This window comes from Mirounga leonina, unplaced genomic scaffold (assembly GCF_011800145.1).
Source record: "Mirounga leonina isolate KUSES-001 unplaced genomic scaffold, KU_Mleo_1.0 Mir_151, whole genome shotgun sequence".
In the NCBI taxonomy this organism is placed as follows: domain Eukaryota; kingdom Metazoa; phylum Chordata; class Mammalia; order Carnivora; family Phocidae; genus Mirounga; species Mirounga leonina.
This window is the reverse complement of record NW_023270377.1, coordinates 37,646,177-37,671,287: the sequence shown is the minus strand read 5'-3', so window position 1 is coordinate 37,671,287 and position 25,111 is coordinate 37,646,177. Positions and strand designations below refer to the sequence as shown.

The window sequence follows — 25,111 nt, the reverse complement described above, 5'->3', positions numbered from 1 at the left end:
AAATGTGGAGCTGAGGCAGCTTCAACCATGCAGATGGTTGAACCCTAAGGGGTGGCAAAGCAACAAAATACAAGACTCGAGCAGCGCTCAAAGGGCCTATCCATCCCAGACTACCTGTCCAACTGTGAAATAATAGAAAAAAAAATACAAGGTAGTCTCTGATCCCTGTTCCTGACACAGGGCTTTCTGAAACCCTTGTAATTTCCTAGGTGACAGAAGTGTCTTTTGCTCTAATAAGGTGACTTGAGGTGGGGTCCTGGAATGAGAGCAGGCTATTGGAAAGAACAAGCCATGGATTTGAAGCCTGGGATTTTCAGCCTTGTCTTCCATTCTCTTGAGAAGAGAGAAGGACTGCAAATAGAGTTAATGATCTCTCTCGTGCCTACGTGATGAAGCCTCCATAAAAATCTCAATAGCACAGGGTACAGAGAGATTCCAGGTGGGTGAGCACATTCATGTCCTGGGAGGTGGTGCACCCCAACTCCACAGGGAAAGAAGCCCCCGCCCTCAGGACCCTCCCAAACTTCACCCTATGTATCTTCATCTTGCTGTTCATCTGTGTCCTTTACCATATCCTTTAATAAACTGGGAAACATAAGTAAGTGTTTCCCTGAGTTCTATGAGCTGCCCTAGCAAATTAATCTAAACCAAAGGTCATGGGAACCTCCAATGTGTAGCCAAGTTGGCCAGAAGTTGGATATAACCTGGGGACCTACTACTTGTGACTGGCATATGAAATGGCAGCGTGTGAAAGTGAGCCCTTAACCTGTAGAACCTGATGCTGTCTCCAGATACACAGTGTCAGAAATGAGTTAAATTACAGGACAACCAGCTGGTATGCCAGAGGATCGCTTGGGGGGGGGGACACCTCCACAATTTTGGTAACTGGAAGTGTCTGAAGTGAAGTGTTCTGTGTGAAAGTAAAGGAGAGACACGGGAGGGAAGGACTGAAGTTTTTCCAAAACACCACCTCAGGTAAAAATAAGTGAAATAGCAAGAGAAAATATTAGACAGAAATAAGCTTCTATCATTAGGTAATTTTGAGGAAGTGTTTATTACACCAGCTTATTAGCTCATACCCAAACAACCATAGGAACTGGTAACAGAATTGGGGTGCTGATGTCAAATATAAAATAGGAGGCACTGGCTTAGAGATTGGGTGCTAGGTAACAAGAAAGAAGATGTTGCTAACTGAAAAAAGGTCCTAAACCAGTGACCTTTGTTTGTCACAGTAAGATAGTTGGCGTATCTGTCACCTGAGACAACCTCTAAGGCAGGGGACAACATACCTACAGAACCTGTTGCCCTAAGGAAAAGTAGATGGAAAGTGCAAGAATGGGCCATTCCTATAATTCCAGGTATTTAACTACCCAACACTGATATGAGCTATTGTCATAAAAAAATCCTAGAACTAACAAAGTTCAGAGGCTTCCCTACCTTGTACAACTAAAACATCAGTGATAAGATGCCTTAACAAGCCTGTTTCTAGACTAATTTCATCCCTCCCTCAATAGGAATTAACAGCACTACATAAACCTTCTCACATTTTGGAAATTGAGAAGTGGGCTACTTTATTTCCCCAAAATTTGTTGAGGGAAAACAAAGTTTTAATCTTAAATACCACAGTTATCTAGTAAGTCTTTTGTTTCACTTTAATGTTACACATATCTAAAAATAAAACAATTAATAAAACACATCATTGCAAACATATTTCCTTTAGAAATAGTTCATTGTTTTAACTGAAGAGCATAATTTGCTTCACTTGTTCTCTCTTTCTTAATATTTTTTTATTTCCATATTTACCTAAAGACTTGTTGGAACTTCATTCAAGGTCAAGTTGTTTCTTTTTTTTTTTTAAGATTTTTTATTTATTTTTTTTAAGATTTTTTATTTATTTATTTGACAGAGAATGAAAGACAGTGAGAGAGGAAACACATGCAGGAGGAGTGGGAGAGGGAGAAGCGGGCCTCCCACGGAGCAGGGAGCCTGATGCAGGGCTCGATCCCAGGACCCTGGGATCATGACCTGAGCCAAAGGCAGACGCTTAAGGACAGAGCCACCCAGGGGCCCCTAGGTCAAGTTGTTTCTTTAAAACAATTGGGAAGTCGTTATAATCCTCAAATATATATCTAAACAAAAGTTCTCTATATTATGGTCGTTATGTCTGTATTTTCATTATATGAAAGTGTAATTTCTAACAGAATGTCTGACTGTGCTGCCAACTTAAAAATTCACAGTACTTAACTTCACCCACCCCCACCTCCTGCAAAGTGGAGACTAGATGTATGAATAAAATTAAGTGCAAGAAAACAACAAGTCTTAAAAAGCACTAGTCAAAAAACTAAGAAAAATTATAGAAATAAAACTTTGTCTCAAATGTCAATTCCTCCTTGATAAACACCAAAACTTATCCAAGAAATGCCTTCTGTCTACTTTTGCTGCATGATACTTTTATGATACTTTTATAGCCTTCTGGTCTATTCAGCACTTGTGTATTTTCTCCTTAGGAAACCTTTATTTTATCATATTATTTACCTTCCTGCTGTGATGGAAGAAGCTTACATTACAAGTAAGGAGACTAGATCCTAATTTAAACACTATCACTAAGTGACCCTATACCCCAGACTACCAAGGACTGTCCCCATTTGTGTCTGCTGTCCCAATATAATCATCTCAAAGGTATCTCAGGCTGAAGAGAAATTATAATGAGCACACTACTAACTAGCCATGTGAGCTTGAGCAAGTCACAAAACTTTGGAAATCAGTTTCTTCTTTGGCCAAATGAGAATAACTTCTATGCTACTACAGTTTGTGATTGTAGGAGATAACATAGGTGAAAGACATGGAAAAGTTCTATATAAACCCGTTATTGTTAACAAGAACACTAGAGAGATCCAAATGCATTTTAAGAAAGAGAAGCTCGCACTGTTACCCTTTAGCTTGCTTTGCACGACTCCAAAAGTCTTAAAAGATATCATGGAAAGTCATTTAACTTTGTTGGGTCTTGCTTCTTGAACTATAAAATAAAATGGATACACTAGACGATCCCTACAGTCCTCTTCAACATTAAAATGTTATTATCATAATTACTCTAATCAACTTTCTCCTATTATCATAAACATATCTTTTATGTGGTATCCATCAAACAGGCTACCCCCTGAATTTATATATTTCTGTACCTCAATCACAGTCATAAATCCAACTTGCAAGTTTATTTGGCTGGACAGCGTGATTTTTTTATTTTCATTTTTAAATTATTTGCCCATTTTTTAAAATAAGACTTCACATAAAAATTCTCATTTCTGTTTTCTCTTTAAAAAAACTAGCTTATCCAGCATCTTGGGGCAATAATCTGGTAGGAGCTGAGTAACAGCTGTCCCTTGAGCAACTGCATGTAAGGTCCAGCTTACCAGAGTCGTCATCTAGTTTGCTCCGCAGATTTATGTTACCTGCTTACACAGTGTAGAGAGTTGAGTTTGCTCCCCAGATATACAAATGGCCACTCACATCTATTTACATAACTAAACCTGTTACTTTGTATCCCTAAATATGTTTCCCCAATAGCCTACTCATTTATCAATGAAATTTAGACTATGAAATGCCGTGTTGGTTACTTATTCAAAAAGACTATAAGAATTCTTATCCCTACACTATTTTTTTTATTTAGATGCATAAAAATAATAAAACATAGCAATTTAAGGTTTCAACTAGGATTTGGAAGTTGGATTCCATTTAATTTTGTAATTTATTTATTTCCTAATGCCTGACATGGCTTCAAGTCATTTAAAAAATTTTTAATTTTACCAACTTAAAAATGGGAAAACAAGTGAGGTAATGTCTAAGTCTGGGAAGAAGCATAAAATAATACTTAGTTGTGTCTAATGAAGAATGTATTATGTAGCAAAATCTGAGAAACTCATTAAGTTTACTAACCTATTTAAGAAAACTATCAAGTTGAGTATTTCTGCAGATGCTGCCATACAAAGAAAAAAAATTAACAATATACTAAAAAGAATTGATATAGGTATGTGTACATCTAGGTACACAATATTCACAATAGTGAAAAGGTAGAAGCAACACAAGTATCTATTAATGGATGAGTGGATAAACAAAATGTGGCATAGGCATACAACAGAATATTATTCAGCCTTAGAAAGTAAGGAAATTCTGTTGTATGCCACAACCTGGATGAACCTTGAAGACATTCTGCTAAATGAAATAAGTCAGTCACAAAAAGGCTAATACTGTATAACTCCACTTAGATATCTACAGTAGTCAAATTCGGAGAGACAGAAAGTAGAATGATGGTTTCAGGAACTGGGGGGGAGGGAGAAATGGGGATTTTTTTGTTTAATTGGTACAGATTTTCAGTTTTTCAAGATGAAAAGTGTTCTGGAGATTGGTTATACAACAATGTGAATGTACTTAACATTATTGAGTTGTACATTTAAAATGGTTAATTGAGATGGCAAAATTTTGTTACGTGTATTTTACCTCAATTTAGATATTTTAAAAATACACACATGGATGTTTAAAAAAAAAAAAAGCATATACCCATAAAAAGGGGTGAAAAAACAGAGATAAAAAAGGTGAAAAAGATAATAAATTGTTTCAAAATCTTGAAAGAAAGAAAGAAAGAAAGAAAGGCCAATCAAATGTAACATCACATTGTAGCAGACAATGGTAAAATTCCATAGGGCAGGGAAGCACCTTTGGAAATAGCCGAGTAAGAACCTCTCAAAACCTGCTCCTCCATAAAAGCATAAAAGCTTTCCTACCAAAAATTGTCAAAAATCAACTTTTTCAAAATTATGGAAATTAACAAAAGGCTTACAAAATTACAATGATAATTTAGTCATGAGAAATGACTGAATCTCAGTAAGAATACTGAGTTTTGTGGGATTTTAATTTACCCTGTTTCCATCACTCTATCCCTAGCATCACAGTACCCTTGAAAACCAGCATCCTTGCAGCCACAATGACTGAGAAAACCAGCATTCTAAAGGTCCCTGAGAAGGCAAAATGGGTTTGGAGTTCCCTCAAAAAAGGCCCTCTCCCAGAGAACCGTCATTATTTGAACTGGCAGTTATCTGGAAAAGCCCCATTCTCAGGGCTTGTGTTTATCGGACCTAACTCAGAGATCACTCAATGGGAAAAACTCTAGCCCCTCAGCATTTGTTGAAAACAATTTTTTAACAATGAAAATGCCTAGGGCAGTAATACCAGCGGGGGGCGGGGAGGAATTTGGGTAATGAAGTGTCCATACAAGGATTTGAAAAGCTCTGACATATTCCTTGGGCTCTAGAAGGCCAGATGCATATGCAGCACTATGCACATGCACAATAAATACGTGAGACGACCCTAATCTTTCACTTCTGGCTGACATTGAGCCTCTGTGCCTGCAGCATTGAAGGCTATGGCTGAGTTGTCAATGGCATGGTTGATGGTCGAAGGTGTGCCCCAAAATGCACCCGGAGCTTCTCTGCACAGACTTAAAGACTTATTCATTCCAGGCATTTAAAGAAATTTCTGTCAAATCATTAGCTGACCACTAAGGTAACCAAGCAGAGGCTTCAGTAGCCACATGTGACAACAAAAATGAAGACTTTACAGAATTTATTTAGAAAAGTCTGTAAACAAACAAATAACAACAGAGAGCAAAAACACCAAACCCTGGGGAGAGAAGGAAATCTCATTTTTAGAGTTGCCATGAAATATCTGAAATGTCTCCTTTCCAACAAAAACTTGCAATACACACACAAATAAATAGGGAAGTATGGTCCATACATAGGAAATAAAGTAGTAAATCAAAACATGTCCCCGAAAAAGCCAGATGGGGGATACTAGACAAAGCTTATTTAAATATGCTATTATAAATATGTTCAAATTATTAAAGGAAACCATGTCTAAAGAACTAAAGGAGAATATAAAAACAATATTTCACCAGAGAATATCAATATAGAGACAGAAATTATTTTTAAAAACACAGATTAAAAATTCTGGTGTTGAGGGGCACCTGGCTGGCTCAGTTGGTGGAGCATGTGACTCTTGATCTCAGGGTCATGAGTTTGAGCCCCACACTGGGTGTAGAGATTACTTAAATAAATATGTAAATCTTAAAAAAAAATTCTGGTGTTGAAATATACAATACCTGAAATGGAAAATTCACTAGAGGTGTGTTCAATACCAAATCTGAATAGGCAGAAGAAAGAATCAGTGAACTTGAAGATATGTCAATTGAGATTATCCATTCTTAGGAACAAAAAAAAGAATGAAGAGGGCGCCTGGGTGGCTCAGTTGGTTAAGCGACTGCCTTCATCTCAGGTCATGATCCTGGAGTCCTGGGATCGAGTCCCGCATCGGGCTCCCTGCTCAGCGGGGAGTCTGCTTCTCCCTCTCCTGCTCCCCCCTCTTGTGCTCTTTCTCTCTCTCACTCTCTCTCTCAAATAAATAAATAAAATCTTTAAAAAAAATAAAAAATAAATAAAAGTAAAAAAAAAAAAAGAATGAAGAAAAATTAAGAGAGCTTCAGAGACCTATAGAACAACAAATATTTTATCAATACATGCATACAGGGAGTCCCAGAAGAAAAGAAAAGGGACAGAAAGAATAATGAGATAATGACCAAAAACATTTGATGAAAACATTAATCTATACATCCAAGAAGCTCAACAAACTCAAGGTAGGATAAACTGAAAAGAATTCCCACCAAGACACATCAGAGTCAAAATGTCAAAAGACAGACAGAAATTTAAACACAGCAAGAAAGTCTCATCACATAAAAGGGATTCTCAACATTAATGGTCGATTTCACATCAGGCACTATGAAGGCCAGAGGGAAGTGGAACAACATATTGAAAGCAGTCAAATAAAAAGGTAAAACAAGGCTCCTACATCCAACAAAATTATCCTTCAAAAATGAAGGAGAAATTAAGACATTCCCATTTAAGCAAAAGTTGAGAGAATCTGTCACTACCAAATCTGTCCTTCAAGAAATACTAAAGTTAGTCCTTGAGGCTGAAATGAAAAACAGCAAACATTAACTCTAAGACATAGGAGAATAGGTAAAGCTAACTACACAGTTAAATATAAAAGACAGTATAAATGCATTTTTTATAACCGTCTCTATTATCTGATTTAAAAACAACTGCACAGGCAATAATTATAAAAGTGCAGTGATAGGCTTACAATACATAAAGCAAGGAATGGAGCTATAGTGAAATAAAGTTTTTGTATACTTTTGAAATTCATCTTAACTAGATCATTTTAAATTTAAAAGTTTACTGTAATACCCACAGCAAACACTAAGAATATAACTCAAAAAATATAACAATATTATCAAGAATGATAAAGACTTATGAAAATCCTCTTCTGCAGAAAAGCAACATGGGAATTAAAATGGCACTCTAGGAAACAGATATTTAAGACAAGGCAAGGCAGTAATGGAAGAACTGAAGCATAAAGAAGACCTGAGGCATACAGAAAACAAACAGCAAAAAGTTAGACATTTTCCACCTTATTATCAGTAATTAACATTATGAAATAAACATTCCAGTCACTCCAGCTAAACACTAATCGAAAGGCAGAGATTGGCATAATATATTTTTTAACTGATCCAACTATTTGCTGTCTAAAAGAGATACTTTAGATTCAGAAATACAAATAAGATGAAAGTAAAAGGATGGAAAAAGATATGCTATGCAAAGAGCAACTAAAAAAAGAGTTGGATTGGCAATACTAATATCAGACAAAATAGACTTTAAGACAAAAATTGTTACTAGAGATTAAGAAGTACATTTTGTAATGATAAAAGAGTCAATTCAAAAGGAAGACATAATAATTATAAACATATATGTTCCCAAGAACAGGGCTGCAAAACACGTAAGTATAAACTGACCGAGTTGAAGAGAGAAAGACAATTCAACAGAAGTTGGAGATAGCAAGACTCTATTTTTCATAGCTTATATAACAATTAGAAGATACATACATACAAGGATAGGTATGACAGCAAAAGCACAAGGATGAAAAAAATAACTGGACTTCATTAATATTAGAAATGATTGTGCTTCAAATGACACTATCAAGAAAGTAAAAAGATAATCCACAAAATAAGAAAAATATTTTCAAGTCATAGCTCACAAAGGTCTAGGATCCAGAATATAAAAAGAATTCATACAACAAAAAAGTTTAAAAATCAGCAATGAATTTGAATAGACATGTCTCCAAAGAATGGAATTGGTTGCCCAACTTTGTAAATATACTAAAACTCACTGAATTCTACACTTACAATGGTGAATTTCATGGTATGTAGATTATATTTGAAGAAGGCTATCTTTTTTTTTTTAAATCAGTGAGGAAAATGGATACCAACAGAATGACTTTCCAAGATAAAAAATAAATTATAGTTTGTCTTATAATTATTTCAGGTCAACAAACATTCACTAACCCAGACTGTGCTAAATGCTGGGATGTGAAGATAAATAATAAATAGTCGTGACCCTTGAGGAACTTAGTTTTTAACAAAAAACATAATAATAAATCTTTGGAAAGAATTTTGATTCCTTCCCCTAGTTTTCACTTTCAAAATGTATAAAATGCTAATTTTACCATGACAAACTTTAATTGGATATCCAATTCCAGCAAACTTGAAATATTAGCAGACACCCAAATCAACAACCAGATGCTAAAGAAAAATTAACTCAAATTCTATCTCTAGTTGCACTTCTCTCCCAGCACAAGAAGGTCCGAGTTGTGGTCCTGCCTCCCAGCCCTGACTGCCATGTTATAGTGTACAATCCCAGCTTGAGTGTGCCAAGGAATTTGCATGTCTCCATTTCCTCAACCTTGTCCCAAACCCCTTTCAGATTTTACAGGACCTAAATTTTATTCCTTTAGGGCCCCAACTCCTTCTTTCAAATACCATTAGTTACTAAGGTTCTCCAGATATATATTTGGTCAAGTCATCAACACAAATGCAGCTCCCTTCTTTTATTTCTTTTACTTACTAAAGATCCAAAATGGTCCCTACTAAGACCAAAACACCACTACCTGTGTTTGGTGCCCTGCACTCCAAGAGCCTGCATTGATGCTATCTCTCATATGTTCTGTTGCTCCAGAACAAGAGTTGTAAAACAGATGCAGACAACATATAAATTTTGTTTGGCCTGTGCTGTTCTAAAAACATTTTAATTACCACTCAAGAGATGTTTTACATACAAACTTACATTTTTAGCTTCATTTGGAAAATGTGAAGATTTGGTCATGTTGGACCCAAATTTCCATGTGACAACAACTAAGTGAGCTGAGTGGCATCCCTTCTTTCCCCTTGGACGAAGAATGCCCTCCATGGTCCTCACCACTCCACAAGGTTTCCATGCACAGCACATCCCGCTGGTTTTATCTGTGACCTGTTGGCTCTGGAGGCATTAAAGTTTAAGATGAATCCAAGCCCAGAGCGTCAGAAGTTGTTTCTGAGAATAAAGGTAAGACATCTTCCTTTATTTTCAGTTTTAGGTTGCATGGCCATGTTTTTCTGCCTTTCCCAAGCTCTCCTAGTTTCTCACTCCACCAACTGCTTCAAATTCCTGTCATCATTATCATGTCTGGCACGTAAGTATCACCCACTTAAATTACTCCAAGACACTCCTACAGAGGCATCTTCTGGCCTGGAAGCTCCGATGCAGGATAATTTCAGGCCACCCTGCAGAAAGCACTGAGGATCTCATCCATAGACTGAGGAAATCTTCATTTCCAGACTTACTTCTCTTTGACAATAAATGCTCCTCCTAAATTTCTGAATTCTGGTAAGTTAAAGCAATGCTTCTCAAACTTTACTGTGCATAATACTACACAGCTGGGGATCTTGTTAAAATGCAGATTCTGGTTCAGTAGGTCTGGTGCAGGACCTGAGATTCTGCATTTCTAACAAGTCCAGGTGATGCTGATGCTGCTGGTCTGTGGATTACACTTTGAACAGCAAGGAGTTAGAAGATGTATAAAGGAAGAAGGAGGTTTCTGAGATTAGAATTATCTGAATGACTTAGACCCCCAAGACTTGACTTTCTGCCATTTTAACACTACAAAATCTTAATTATTTAGTATCTGTGCCAACTTAATATCTGATTTATATATATAACAGCCTTTAATGGTCTGTGAGAAACAGGTGGTTCTTTCCACCATTAGGCATCGATGATTGTATATTCACTCCATGATCGATGCTGAGCATTATACAGAGGGGTCAGCCAAGTTTCCATATATTTAGAGTGCTTAAAACCTAGCTGGCAAAAAGGCTAATAGGAAACAAAACAACTAGTATAACATCTAAAGCAAAAGATGAGAGGTGCCTGAGTGGCTCAGTTGGTTGAGCATCTGACTCTTGATTTCAGGGTCATGAGTTCAAGCCCCACATTGGGCTCCATGCTGAGGGCGGAGCCTACTTGAAATAAATAAAAAATAAATAACTGTTTAAAAATAATAATAAATAAAGCAAAGATTATGAAGATATTGACTGCTATAAAATAGTGGTTCCTAAGAGGGTGGCATATTAGCATCTGGAGGGGAAGATGACAAACCAAACACTTCCCTCTATCCCCCCCAGATTATGATACTGATTCTGCCCACTCTTATTGTCCATCACTGACAAAGGAAGCTATCTATACTTCTAGGAATGCCATAGTCTTCGGAAGGGTAACACAGGGAAACTACTGTTTTCAGATTGTACACAGAAACACAATGGAGATACGGGGCCTGGAAGGGTAAGTGGAATTGGTGGGCATTCCAGGTGGGACATGCTTCCTGTGGTAAAAGTACTGAGGGAAAGATGAGTCTGGGGTATTTATGGGATGGAAAGAAGACCTGCCTAATAAGAGTAAACCAGAGTGCTCCCCTCACCACCACCCCATTCTGAGTAAAGGAAGCACAGAAAGGATCGCCTAAGAACTTGATGACCACCTGTTAAGAAAACTAAAGAGATATTCCTTCACAGGAAGGCTGAACTAGTTTGTCTCTCAGGTCCTTTCCAATTTTTCCTCAGTTGAAGAAACAAAATTTCAATTTTCCTCTCACACATATTTCTAACCTGAGTAACCTGCCTTGCCTGCTGTTGAACATGGGAAATGACCAAAGAGAATATGACTGTGTAAAAGCCCCTATAAATTTATGAAAACAATAGCCTAAATGGCTGCATCAGGTAAATTTCTCCCGCTGCTCAGCATCCCCAGTTCTTCAAAACTGTTCTCATAGGTCTTACTTTCAACCCATGTCATCAGTTACCTCTGTGACTCTTCTCTGAACCCCGTTCAAATGATCCTCATCCCTCTCACACAGGCAAGCGATGAGGTACACTTCTGGTCTTCCCTGACTACTCCGTCCAAAGGAAGTCTCAGTTACGCTCCATGTTCTATCAATATCCCCCTCTACAAAGCACTGAACACACTTCCAACTATACTTTTTTCATTTTTTTACTTAGGAAATATTTCAAATATGTATTCAGAAGTTCATACAGTTCAGAAGTATAATAGCAGCCCATATACCACCACCCAGATTTAACAAATAGAAACATTTTTGCCACATGTGCTTTGCAATTATATATTTGTTTATCATATCCTTGTTGCCTGTCTCCTTCTAGATTCTCTGTTGGACCTGGGCAGGGCCATGTCTAATTACTAACCTCTTTTATACCTATCACTTAGCATACAGCCTGGCTCATGTACAGCTCTCAGTGTTTGTGCAATGAATAATGCATGAATGGCTTCTGTCCTTGAAGTAAATAATGGTAATCAAGATAGAAAAGTTATTAGACAAAACGCAAAGACTCCTTCTTTATTTAAGTTCAAAAAAAAAGGGAAACCAATCTTTATTGAAAAATGAGGGTTCAAATTTAAATGTGTGCTCTAACTGGACCCTACACATTAGAGTGGGCTAGCTGAGCAAGAAGCAGAGGCCCTCCCTTAGTGGCCCTCATCCCTCCTGCCCTGGGTAGCCCATGTACCTGCCTGATGACATGGAGATACAGGAAATGAGCTCACGAAGTCTCTTCTAGTTTAAAGATGCCAACTTAAAGATGGAAAGAACAAAGGAAAAGAGGTAAGACGGGAGGGAAGATGAGAGGGAACGAGGGAGGAAGGCCTATGCACAGAGAATCCAAGACCACTGGAGATCCTTTATTTTTCTAGGTTAGGTCAGGGGCAATATAGATCATGTCCTGAAAACTTCTGAGTATCAAGTCTATTTGTCTGGAATGAAGCCAAGCCTAAGGCAAAAGTATATAAAAGGTCATGTCCAATTGTTAGCTTTCTCCACCTCCTTCTACCTGTACCCCATGCCACCCAGTATCTTAATCAAAATCCTAAAAGCCTAGGTTCCTCCTGGCGTGGTTCTCTACATGCTCTCAAATACCACAGATACACTTGTACCCTCTCCCCATCAAAATTAGTGGGTCTAAGTTCTATTTCTTTGTGCTCTTATTCTCTCAATGAGTCACGAAGAGGAAATATGGTTATTATTTAAAGGACTGTCCATCACCGAAAATATAACCTCCTTAAAACCCTTTATGGTCAATGTGGATCTCCAACTTTGTCTAATGAAAAAATTTCTTAGTCCTAAGATTGTGGCAGATTGTTCTATATGTTAACAATTCTTCCTTCCCTCCCTGTCCTTGACATCGCTCACTGTGGGCAGAGCATATTACTGAGGTACGCCACTTGCTATGAGAGAAATGGTTTCCCATCAGCATCATGACAAAAACATTTCTCTTATTCCACAGATAAAATATTGTATGTGTGCCTTTCCTCTAAACAGCTAGCCTAGGTCAGCATGGAGAAGCAGACTTATACTCCCTGCCTGTCACTCTGCACGGCACACTCATATACTCAGGGGCTGCAATTTGGCTGTACGCAGTTTTTGCTCTTTCTTTTAGTATTTCCTCAAGATCAGAAGGCACTACATCTGCTCTGTGAATGGAGTAGCATGCAGACTGGCTTCTAGATACAACTCCTTTTCTTTACGAAGCTCTCACCTTCTTCTATGAACATGAAAACGAGTGCTCCAGAAGTCCTGCCCCTGGAGCAATGCTTCCAGTCTCATTAATGACAGCCAAAAGAAAAATCTCCTCTCTTTCAGCACAAGTTTTCAGCGATAAATGAACAAAGCATCACCAAGCACTCTTCCCGGAACAAATGCCAAGAGCTGATTCATTCTCTGCATGACCTCAGTGGTTTCATCCAACCATAAAGTGAAATATCTCCTAGTACGTACTTGATAGTAATCACTCTTCCACACGCTACTCCACTTCTATTAGGCAACGAACAGCCAACCGTGTCACTTGACAAAGGAATCCTGTCAATAACTTCTGGTTTCTCTTTGAGGACAATGTTTGTCTTTAGCCATCCGGCCGATTTTGTGAGTGTCTATTCAATAATATGACTCATTCTTACTTTTGCTACATGAGTCCTTTAATGATGCCACTAGAGTGTTCTCGTCTCTTACCTACCTCTAGCAATATAATATGTTAATTTTGTAATGGAAAGCATTATTGTGTGCTTGCCCTGGAAAACTTCAATGTATAACAGAGAAGCCACTGTGCTTTGTTTGAAAATGACACCAAAACATCCATGGCTTCATGCCACTATTGGACAGTTTCATAACAGGCAACGACAGGGAATGAGGAGCGAATGGATGGCAAACCCAAGAAAAAAAACAGTTTTAAGCAAGTCATCATCATACTTCCATTTGCACTTTTCAGTTCCAGTTACTGTTTTGAACTCCTCACTCTCACGGATTCCCTTGTTTTTATACATACAGATTTCACATTTTATATTCGCAGTGGGATTGAGTTCTCTAAGTATATTTAGGACATTTTCACACTTCGCAGAACCACTTTTGAACCACTGATCTGTTTTTGCAAAATGGGGATACAATTTAAGAGTAGCGACAACCAAATATATGCTATTTTGACAAACAAGAAGCAAATGACACAAAAAGTTTATTAACCAAGATGAAGTGCACTATTTATGAGATGTACGCTATATTGACCTGGGCAGGCTTCAGAGCACAAAGACAACTTTTTAAATATTATAATGAGTTTTAAGAACATAATGGGATTTCACCTGAAATTGTAATCACTCTTGTATCTTAAGGTCCTACATGCTCTGCCACTCCTATACCACTTTTCTGATTTCATTTCCAGCTCCCCCCAGCCGCCCCACCCCATCCGTGCTGGTCTTCTTGCTATATCTTGATCACATACTTCAGGCTTTCACACGGGCTCTTCCCTGCGCCCAGAACATTCCCCCTCAGGTATGTGCATGGGTAACTTCTCTCACCTCCTTCAAAGTCTTGGCTTAAGGTTAAGGTCTTTTTCTCCATGAAGGCTACTCAACTACCTTGATCCTGTTCTACCGTCCCTTTGTTCCAAAGTATGTACTTCCTCTTAGCATGCTATATAACTTACTTACTCATTTTTTTTACTCTCTTATCTGTCTCCCATCCACCCCTCCACCCCAAAATAATGAAAACTTCACAAGGGTAGGGATCTTTTGTTTTATTCATTGGTACATACTCAGCATCTAGATCAGATACTGACTTGTGAAAGGTGCCCAATAGTAGCTGAATGAATGAATGAATGAAATTTTTTCATTGCTTTTCCTTTCTAACCACCAAACTGTCTGCAGATCTTTGAGAACTAAACAGAAAACGAGCACCATCACAGGTTTTTAAACAAGAATTATACTAACAGATTAGTATTCGAATTACACAGGGTCAGGAAATGACTTAAAGTTTAGAGAGGCTGGATGCAGAGAGTTTAGTTTTAAAGTCAGTCCATGAAAGAGGTTATGAGGGCCACAATTTTCCAAATAACTAAGCATTCTTTAGTGGTTTATTTCAATCCCACAGGACACATATCTATAGATATATGATCAGTGTTCATGTAAACGTATACACATACACATATACGCATGCACACACATAAACAAATATGCTGAGCAAATTTAGAAGAAGCTAAAGACATTTTTTCCATCATATGGGTATTCTTCATATAAAAGCTAATGACTCGGGTCCTACTTAAGATGACCATACATCATTGTTTTCCTGGGACAGTCCCAGCTTATACCTGTTGATCCAGTGCCCCTTCCGGTTATTATTCCCTCTTACTCTCAAATGTGTCCTTGTCTGGACAGAAGAATTACATGTCACCCTACTTATAAAGGAGATACAGAAATTCCTTCCTATTCAGGCATGCTGACCTCAGTTTTGAGGCTCTTAGTGGAATGGGTATGGAAAAGGTGACAACCATAATTAACTATAACACCTATTGGCCAGCACTGCAAGTGAACTATTTCAAACAGGCAATTCTTCAGCAAAATCATACAGCAACTGCTGCAGAAGTAGATGCCACAAGCTCCAAATATCTAGCTTTGGAACCCAAACCCCTACCAGGTCGCCTGCACAATCTCAAACCCCTATGAGAATTTTCGCACGGTGAACAGGCACACCAAGTTCTTCTCTGTAAGCCCTCCATATGAAAAGCTGAGACCCAAACCCAAGACTGGAGTCAGAAGAGAAGATCGAAAACAAAGGTTCTTCTATTATCCTGTGGCCCAGAGAGCTTGGAAACTAGAAGAATGTTGAGTCACGTCTTCACAACAACACTTGTGTTCTGAACTCTCAGTAAATATCCCAAAACTGGACCAAACACTAAATCTTGAAATTTGCATTCACTTTTGCAAGAGCCATGCATCTGCCAGGTCTGCAAACAGGTTTTGTCAAAGCTCTTCTCCCAAGTCCCAGGAGTTATTCCAATTCCTGTCAGCCCACAGTAAATGGGCAAGTGTAACTCTTCTCATTCTTGAAGACAATAATAACATAAGCTTAGAGCCATAGTACACACTTAACAACTTAAGGATAAAAATATTTATTTCCTATATGTGTAAACAGATGGCAAGCAATGACCTCATTCTTCGATCTTCTATCTTCCTATTTCTTTTTTCTGTATGTATTTTCTGGTTTAATTTTTTTTAACCTTTCTTATCTTTACATATAACAAATAAAAGACTAAATAAAGCAAGACTCAAAATCTGAGGACAGGAGGGCGTAGTAAAGAAAAGTCAAGGTTCCTTAACATCTAGGATGACTGTATAATTTATCAGCCAAACCACGGCACTTCTAAACGTGAAAAGGGATGCTTTTGATAACTAACATAGGTCAGTAGGAATAAGCTGGGACCATTGTAGACAAACTAGGAGTTCTGGTCACTCTCCTAATTCCTGATTCATATTCCCATACAAAAGACATCCTGTGTGTAAAGAAGTAACCTCTGCCTGTGTTGGATCCACCGAACTTCAAATATAGCCCTCTCTCTTTCAGGCCAGGCCTGACTTCGGACAATGAAACTAGAAATGTTTTCACGCCATGCTGCCATTCCCTATCCAACACACCATGCAAAACTGGTTCCATTTTTACCCAAGAAAACAAGCCACACACGAGAATGTGGATCCAGGCCAGGCCCATAGCAAGCCCCAGACCTGGAGCCTCGGGTTTCTCTTAAAGCAACACTTCACAAGAGAGACAGCAACCTGGGGAGAGGGTACACAGATCCAACCACAGATTTAACAAGTATTTTGAATGTTAGATCTTTCGATGCTAGGGCACCCACTGAAACTGGACACAGCCCAAAAGCCACCTCTCCTGCAAAATGCATTCACCCAAAAGGTTATACCATCTATCCTCAATTACAGGTAACAACTTTAGTTTCTTTGTCTTTTGCTGAGATCAGGGGTGAAAAGGGCTTTGAAAAGAATAAGAAACCATGTTTTTCTCTCAAGATCACATTGCTCAAGTTAAACAGAGCTAATGCTTACTTTTATTCCATACTTCTTATTCAGAGGGGTCAAACATCACTCATGTTCTTCATCAAATCTCGTCCTGTGGCTGGTGAATATTAATTTACTGGGATATCTTCCCTCACAATCACTGAGGGAAGACCAGTTTTGCAATCTACAGCACACAAAGAACCTATAATGGTGGTTGCAGCAGAAAAGCTCCAGCTGGCTTATCTCAAATGTTCAGAATGACTTTGATTCTTCACGGACTCCACAGTCATTCATAAAGATTCACTGCCAAAGGCTGCTCAATGTTGTGACAGAGGCAATGGTAAAGCCAATGTCTTAGGCTAAGTAATTACAGAAGCTGATTCTATCCATAGCTGAGGGTCTGAGGGCAAGTGCTAGAAGTTAGGGAATCACCTGTCTTAGAGATGGTGGAAGAATTCATGCAGATTGGACCAAAGTCCTTCCAGCTAGGAGACACTATGAGTCCAAGGGGTCATTTGTTGAAATGAACAAGACCTAAGAAAGTTATGACTCTTTTCTCCCCATAAGTGGTAGAATAATCTTAAATTCAAAGACATTTTTGCTAAGAAAACTGTTTAAACTGCTTCACATGATTACAAATAAGACCAAAATGTGCCAAACAAATAATCAAAACAAATAGCTTAATGATGACTTTTTAAATGTTCAAAGAAAGAAGAAATTAACTGGTTTAGGAGATCGGATGATAAGGTTATGTCTCCTTTGGGAGATCAAAATGATGTCTTCCCCACCCCCCACCCCACCCTACCCCTCTTCCAAACAGTGAAGTGGATAGTTTCTGAAAGATACAATGACCCTTTATGCCTGGCTTCTCTTGTCTGCTAGGGATGCCATCTGTCTCCCACACTATATAAACAATCCCTGCAGGAATCTTCTGATGACCAAACAGATTAGCAAACTCCAGATTTTCACACCATTAATAATATCCCCATCCAGATTAGGCCTCTTGCTTTAATAATGCCAACGATAAGCCTAATAACTGATCCTTCTCTGTTTATAGGGACTGTGAGTGTCATTTTAAAGATAACCTCTCAGAACATACAGAGCCATCTGTTGGGAGGAGGGGGGTGGGGGAAGCTCTCTCTAGGCAACGAAGAAATGAACCCTTGAGGGAACAGAAGAAATAATAAAACGAAAATCATACTTGTAAGACAAACGCATACATGAAATTTCACCAGGTCTAACAGAGGACGCTACTAATCACATTAAAATCTTTTTCTTCTAAAAGCCAAAGTACAGAAAAGTGTTCAAGAAAAGACAAGTTTCACACTTTCACAAAGGTGTGCATACACGAGAATTCAGAGTTTGCTTGACTCTGGGGCAGCGACAGCAGAAACAGACCAGGAAGGCGTATAGCCTCCCAGGAAGTTTGCCTACCGTCCACCTCTAACTATGATGATCGCCGATGCTTGCCTTCTGGAACTTCAATATCGATCCCTTGTAACTCTGTGAGCTCTCTGTCTTGTCTCCAAAGACTTCCAACTCTAAAAGAAAGAAACGTGCCTGTAAAGATGTTCCTAAAGTTGATAATTATCAAGGAAAAACACTTGAGCACTGCAAAGGGAGGAAAAGACAGGCATGCAAGAGCCAACCTCTGCAGTCGCACGTCCTCGGAAACGTCTACGTCTAAATCTGCAGCCCCAGTCTCCTCCAGGCCCCAAGCCCCAGCAGAGGATGTTCACTATACATTCCTAGCCAAAGAGAAATGAAGCCCCCTCTCCCTAAAGTGATGCTCAAATGGACCCAAAAGTCTCAGCTCCCTGGGGTAATCAAACCGCGAAACACGTCCCGGTGCCTCTCACCCGCATTTCAGGGCAGGGGAAGCCGAAATGTCAAATGAATGACCGCGCCGGAGCGCGAGCAAGGAAAACAAAGCCACCTCCCGCCGTCCGGTACCTGCGGCGCGAGGGCCGGGCCCTGGCCACGCACTCACCTGGGGCTCGGCGCCGCCGCCGTCGCGAGCTGCGGGGGGGAACGGGGCCGCGGGGCGGAAGGGCGCCCCCGCAGTCGACCCGACCCGGGGCCCCGGCGCCCTCCGGCCGGTCCGCGCGCGCCGCGGGGAAAGCAGGCGGCCGGGGGCGCCGCCGCGCGTCGCATGCAGCTCCCGGCTGCGGCGGCCGCTGCCGAGGGCGGCAAGGGACCCTGCGCTGCCGCCCCCGGCCCCGCGACCTGAGGCGGCGACGGGAGAGACGCGGCGCAGGGGCAGAGCGCGCTCGGCGCGCCCCTTAGCGGCTCTTCCCGCCGCCCTCCGCAGCGGGCTGGGTCTCCGCGTGCCTTTGTGCTGGCATCTTCCTTCGTTCCCAGCGACACTCGGAGCTCCTCCGGCGGCTCCGCGCAGCCGCCCACCCCCGGGTTACGCCGCGCCCCCCGCGCGACCCGCCGATTGTGTCGAGTCAGCACCAGCCGCGGCGGGGACGCGCGAAGCCGTGTCTCCAGCCCGCGCTCGAGAGGGCGCCGGGGGTCCGGGCGCCGCGAGGAGGTTTACGGCCGAGCTCGGCGGCCCCGGCGGGGCGCGGCGCGTCCCCGAGTGACTCCGCGCCGTTCGGCTCCCTGGCGCTCGCTCTGCTGGTGTCGCCCGCGAGCAGCGCGCCGGCCCGCCGGCGTCTCCCCTTTCGCCGCTCCCCGCCGCGGCGCCGGCCTCCCTCCCGCCGCCACCTTCCTCCTGCCCGGCTGGCCCGGGCGCCCGCCCCAACCAGCCCCCGCGCCCCGGCCCTGGGAGGGCGCAGGGCCGGCCAGCTCACCTCTGGCGGCGCCGGCGCCCCTCCCTCTGGACGCCTGAGCGGCATCTGCCCGCACCTCCCTGCGGGGCACTTGGCTGGGGGTTTCCTGCACGTCGGGGACTGGGGAAGGGAGGCGGGGGGCCGGGGAAGGACGGGAGGGACAGCCAGACCTTGGCCAGCTGGACCTCTTGAGGAAGGTGCGGGAGAGCGGGGCGGGTGCTGCTGGGCGGAGGACGAATCCCGAGGCTGCGGAGGATCCCGAGCTGCTCTCCTGCGACGCCGAAGGACATGAGGGTTCTGAGCGGCGCCGTGGAGGAAGGAGGAGACCCTCTGAGGTCATGCAAGCAGGACTCTTCCTAAATCCTACCGAAAAACTGCATGGAGGAGGGTCATGCCTCGGTTTCCCCAACTGCAAGGGCAAGACGGTAATACTCGTCACCTATACGGGGTGTGGTCACAATTAAAAATGGATTATTGGAAGCGCTCCGAGCTACTTTGCCTAAAGAGGGCACTAAATTAAAAATTACTGTATTAATACTTTAAGCTTTCTATTTACTTCTTCTGTAGCATCTTCATTGACTCAGTCCCACTTAGGGGAAAGACTGAAAAAGCAGAAATGTAAGGCTATTGCCCACTATGCATGGTATCTATCCAGATGTGGGGAAAAAGATGTACTTGATTTTACTGTTTAACAACTATAGCCCTGTGGAGGAAACTCCCAAACATTGCCCCCTCCCCCAAATAATGGATATCCATTATTTTGGAATTTTATGTGCTTTCAGTATTATCTATCTCTCCCCCTTCTCTATTAACAGGAATTATATTTTCCTTTGGGAACTACCCCTCCCCCTTGCCCAGGAGTCTTTATGGTTCAGGATCATGACACCTCCCATCCTCACTCCCCAGAACTGACCAGTCAACATATCCAGACCATAGTAATTGGTTCTGGGTTGGGTATGTTGGTCCCGGAACGCCATCTGGGGCTTTTGCTGAATCAGTTCAGAAAAAAGCAGCTCTTTTAACTAGGATAACTAATAAGCCACTAATAACAAGTACCACCACTTGAAGAAAGCCAACTTCAAGGAAAGGAAAGCTGAGGGAGAGAGGATGATGTCTTTTGAGCCTCAGGAGGCAAATTTGTCTGTACCCCTGATGCCAATAAATCCCCTTACTCTTAATTTCCTTAGATCAGTTTCACTTGTGTTCTGTCACCTGTCATAAAAAAAAGCCCTGACTCATTATTCCCAGATATCTATCCATTGCCAAGCTATTCCACAGAATTGATGAACCCCCCAGCACATGGCAAAAAAAAAGTCCTATTTTTGTTCCTACTGGAAGAATCAGGATCCCAAGAGATCCCACATGATATTCTCTTTCTACAACTTGCTCTAGACCCAGCAACCCTACACCTGCAAACCCTTAACTTCCTGTATGGATTAAACACTATGTTATAATCTTGCCTTAAACAAAAAAGCATAAAAATAAATAGCACTAAAATAGATCATTATTGCTGCCCTTACGTTAAAAAAAAAACAAACTGGGTGCCTGGGTGGCTCAGTTGCTTAAGCGACTGCCTTCGGCTCAGGTCATGATCCTCAAGTCCCAGGATCAAGTCTGGCATCGGGCTCCCTGTTCAGCAGGGAGTCTGCTCTCCCTCTGACCCTCCCCCCTCTCATGTGCTCTCTCTCTCTCTCAAATAAATAAATAAAATTAAAAAAAAAAAAAACTTTTTTTTTCTCTTACCTAAAAAGCAGCCCCATCTATCTTTAAAATTTTCTATATGTCAAGCATAAAACCTGAGGCTAAGGCATCAAATAAGATTAATAGCAAAGTCATCCTAGAATCTCAGATTTCCAAAAGTGTGTAAAGGTTAGGTTCTTTCACGCTGTACTTCCCATCACCCATCACCACCATTACCTAATTTGGGTCTCCGCTTCACAGGATCCAGGGCAGGTTCTCACCTAGCCTTGCCTTGAAAAATTCACATAAAGAAAACTCATATTTCACACGCTGGTCAATTCTATGTTGAAACTGACCTAACACTAGAAGATGATTCCTAATATTGAGTCATCATACTTTTTCCCCTCACAGGACTCCAAGTACAGAAGACAGACTTGTGGACCACTTGAATTGTGTCTTCCAAGATCTTCATATGGCCCTTAGATGCTTATTATCTGACACTGTCCTGACTCTTCACCATACTAGGTTACCTCCTTACTAAGGACATGCTCAAGTTTGTGGACACTCCCCCTGAAGTGTAATGTCCAAAGCTGAACCCAAAGGCAGATTCCAAGAAACTTAAACTTCAAGCTCCTTCTAACACCACAGGAGGAGTCCAAGAAGTATGTTCACTTGGCTTTATATTTCTGTAAGGCTTTGGAAGTAAAATATTTTAATCTCAAGAGACTGCTGTGTCTTTTCATCTAACTTCCTTTCTGAAACATCAGAGTGGTTGTGGGCATTTTGGGGATCTGGCTAAGGGGAAGTTGAGTTTGTTAAGTGGAATAAATATGTGGGGTCTGTGAGCATTACAGCCCATAGTTAAAGTGACATTTATTCCAGCTGCTTGAAGGCCTGCTATCATCTGGATCACCGGGTGTTGTGACAATAAGGTGGAGGGCCAGACACCTTATCAGCAAATGAATGTGTCTCTCAGGATCCAGCACAGAAGTATACAGGTAATGGGGTAGACAATATTTGAAATACATGGATCCAGAACGAGAATATGGAGGGGCGCCTGGGTGACTCAGTTGGTTAAGTGTCTGCCTTCGGCATAGGTCATGATCCCGGGGTCCTGGGATCGAGCCCCCACATTGGGCTCCCTGCTCAGCGGGGAGGCCTGCTTCTCCCACTCCCTCTGCCTGCCACTCCCCCTGCTTGTGCTTTCTCTCTCTCACTCACTCTCTCTTTCTCTCAAATAAAATAAATTTTTAAAAAAACCTAAAAAAAATTGACATTAAAAAGAATATGGAAAATCCCCCCACATCTTATTATATGGGAAAGAAATTTTTCCATATTCAACAATAATCTTAAACATATTTATGGCTTTTCCAGTAATGACTGGAAAGAAACTCTTCTAAACTATCAATAATAAAAACACATTTCAGTCAACTATGCTAATGGAAAGACTGAGATATCTATTAATGCCGTAGAACAAAATGTGACAGAATCCTTTTTACAAGAAGAAGAAAACAGAGAGTATGCAAAGTGTAGGAAAAAGTATTATAAAATATATTAGGCAATTATTTTCAAATCATGGTATTTTTTATATTTGATGATGTCTGATACTTGTGAATGGATTTTAACTTATAATCTGTTGTGATTTTTTAATTCTAAATATTGTCTTGTACTTATACATTGTTTTCTTAAAAAGGCTCCGAACTGTATAATCTTCAGACTCCAAAAAACATGGACCTATCCCCTATTGAACCTGATACTCTAAATGAGGCCTCATCAGTATAGCAGCATTCATGGAGTGGGAGATTCCAACAGAAATGACTAAGTACAATAATGCTTTAAGATGTTCATTTCTGTCATATTTCATCAATCAACCATTATAAGGAAATGAATAGCTAATTACAGCTAGGGAGTTTGGGGAATAACTAAAGGATGCCCATTTGAATGCCAAAATATAACAAATATGTTACAACTTTTCTATAATTTTAAAGAAAGTATACCAGACCTAATTGATTCATTATTTTCATAGTGGCTATGATTTATTTACTATGCTGTCATTCAGTGATGCCCTTAGGTGCTAGGTAGGTATAACATGTTTTTGCCTCTATACCAATAGCCTTAGACTATTACAGTTTTTCTTGTAGTGGTGGTACTTAAAAAATAACTTTCTTCTTAGAACCCCATATTTTTCCTACTTATCACCTTTTCTTTTATTGACAATCTTATCTCATTCTAAGTTCCTGTTTACAGCCTGTTATGGAATCTGTAGACTAGATATATATTCTTATTAGAACTTTGTCTAGAATGGATTGTGGGAGGGAGGAGGGTCAGTGAATAATGTACATGAGCTTTAGTGCATACATTTTGTGGCATCTATTTTGGTCACTTGAAATCCTTTCACATTTTCTTCTAATTTCTTACCCATTACCAATGGTGAAAAACTCTGGATTGTCCCTTACATATATTCCTTATGTAAATATTTAATAACCACTTAATGTGAGCCAGGCATTCTTCTAAATGTTGAGGATACAAAAGTGAGGGGAATAGACAAAAATCCCTGCCTTTGTAAAGCTTATATTCTAATAGGATAGGGAAGGAGAGGTCAAATAATAAGGTCCGGCAAAAAGTGTGAGTGTCCATATATTCCGCTACATTTTCCATTCTATGTTGCATTTAGGATAGCCATATGATCACTGCTGGCAAATAGAATTTAAGCAACAATCATGGGTGTCAGTTCTGGCTCTGGAGATTAAGAATCCAATGTGACTTCTCTCATTCTCTTCACCTTCCCTGAAACCACAGAGCTCATATATTGCAGTGGTATCATCCCAAGATGGAAGGAGCCTGGATCCCTGCACCATCACTTGGAGGAAAGCTGACTAACTGACATAAGACTGTGATGTAATCAAGAAATAAAATGTTACAATAAGTAGATGTGGGGTTATTTGTTACATCAGTCAGGATTAATGATCCTGACTACAATGGAAGTTGGTAACTTAAAATAGGGTATTGCTATAATTAAAACCTAAAATATGTGTCATTTACTCAGGAGTTCAGTAGCAAGCAGCAAGGAAACTAATATTAGAAGCTAGAAAGATGGTTATAATAATATGCCGTGGCAAAACAATAAAATGTTGCTATGATAACTTATAATTTATCTTGTGCCACTAAGTCAACAGCTCTAAGGAAAGTGATTGGAAGAATCAACTAGTCAGTGATGGAAACTATTAGTTGGTACTGAATGGGAAAAGATATCCACAAATTGTATACCAATAAGGGGTTAATACCCAAAATATATGAAGAACTCATACAACTCAATAAAAAAACAAAAATTAACAAATCTGATTTAAAAATAGGCAGAGGACCTGAATAGACATTTCTCCAAAAAAGGCACACTGACAGTAAACAGATGTATGAAAAGATGTTCAACATCACTATTGGGGAAATACAAATCAAAACCACAATGAGATATCACCTCACATCTGCCAGAATGGCTATTATAAAAAAGAAATAACTGTTGATAGGGGTTGTGGAGAAAAGGGAACCCTCAAGCATTGTTGGTGGGAAGGTAAATTGGTGCAGCCACTGTGGAAAACAATATGAAGATTCTTCAAAAAATTAAAAATCGATCTATCATATGATCTAACAATTCCACTTCTGGGTATCTATCCAAAGATAGAAATGAAAACACTAATTCAAAAAGATATACGCACCCCTGTATTCATTGCAACATTATTTATAATAGCTGAGATATGGAAGCAACCTAAGTATCCATCAATGGATGAATGAATAAAAATGATGTACATGCACGCAATGAAATATTACTCAGCCATAAAAAAGAATGAAATC

The 25,111-nt window shown here is 40.4% G+C and overlaps 1 protein-coding gene and 1 long non-coding RNA gene across 5 annotated transcripts in view; one reads left to right on the top strand and one right to left on the bottom strand.

The window, feature by feature from the left end:
- HECW2 (HECT, C2 and WW domain containing E3 ubiquitin protein ligase 2) overlaps positions 1-19,824 on the bottom strand; it is a 357,760-nt gene extending 337,936 nt beyond the window's left edge. For 2 of the 4 annotated variants that reach the window (XM_035007490.1, XM_035007491.1), the window contains exons 1-2: positions 18,799-18,904; positions 18,243-18,349 (exon numbers count right to left, since the gene is read on the bottom strand). The gene's annotated coding sequence lies outside the window, so the exon portion shown is untranslated. Of the gene's footprint in view, positions 1-18,242; positions 18,735-18,798; positions 18,905-19,755 lie in introns of those variants that run through there. The other 2 variants (XM_035007494.1, XM_035007493.1) reach the window with 2 other exon arrangements.
- A 98-nt stretch (positions 19,825-19,922) lies between these two features.
- On the top strand, positions 19,923-24,299 carry LOC118012191. The gene is made up of 3 exons (XR_004679631.1): positions 19,923-20,010; positions 21,677-22,263; positions 24,065-24,299. It is a non-coding gene; the product is annotated as an uncharacterized LOC118012191 (long non-coding RNA).
- The last annotated feature ends 812 nt before the right edge of the window (positions 24,300-25,111 follow it).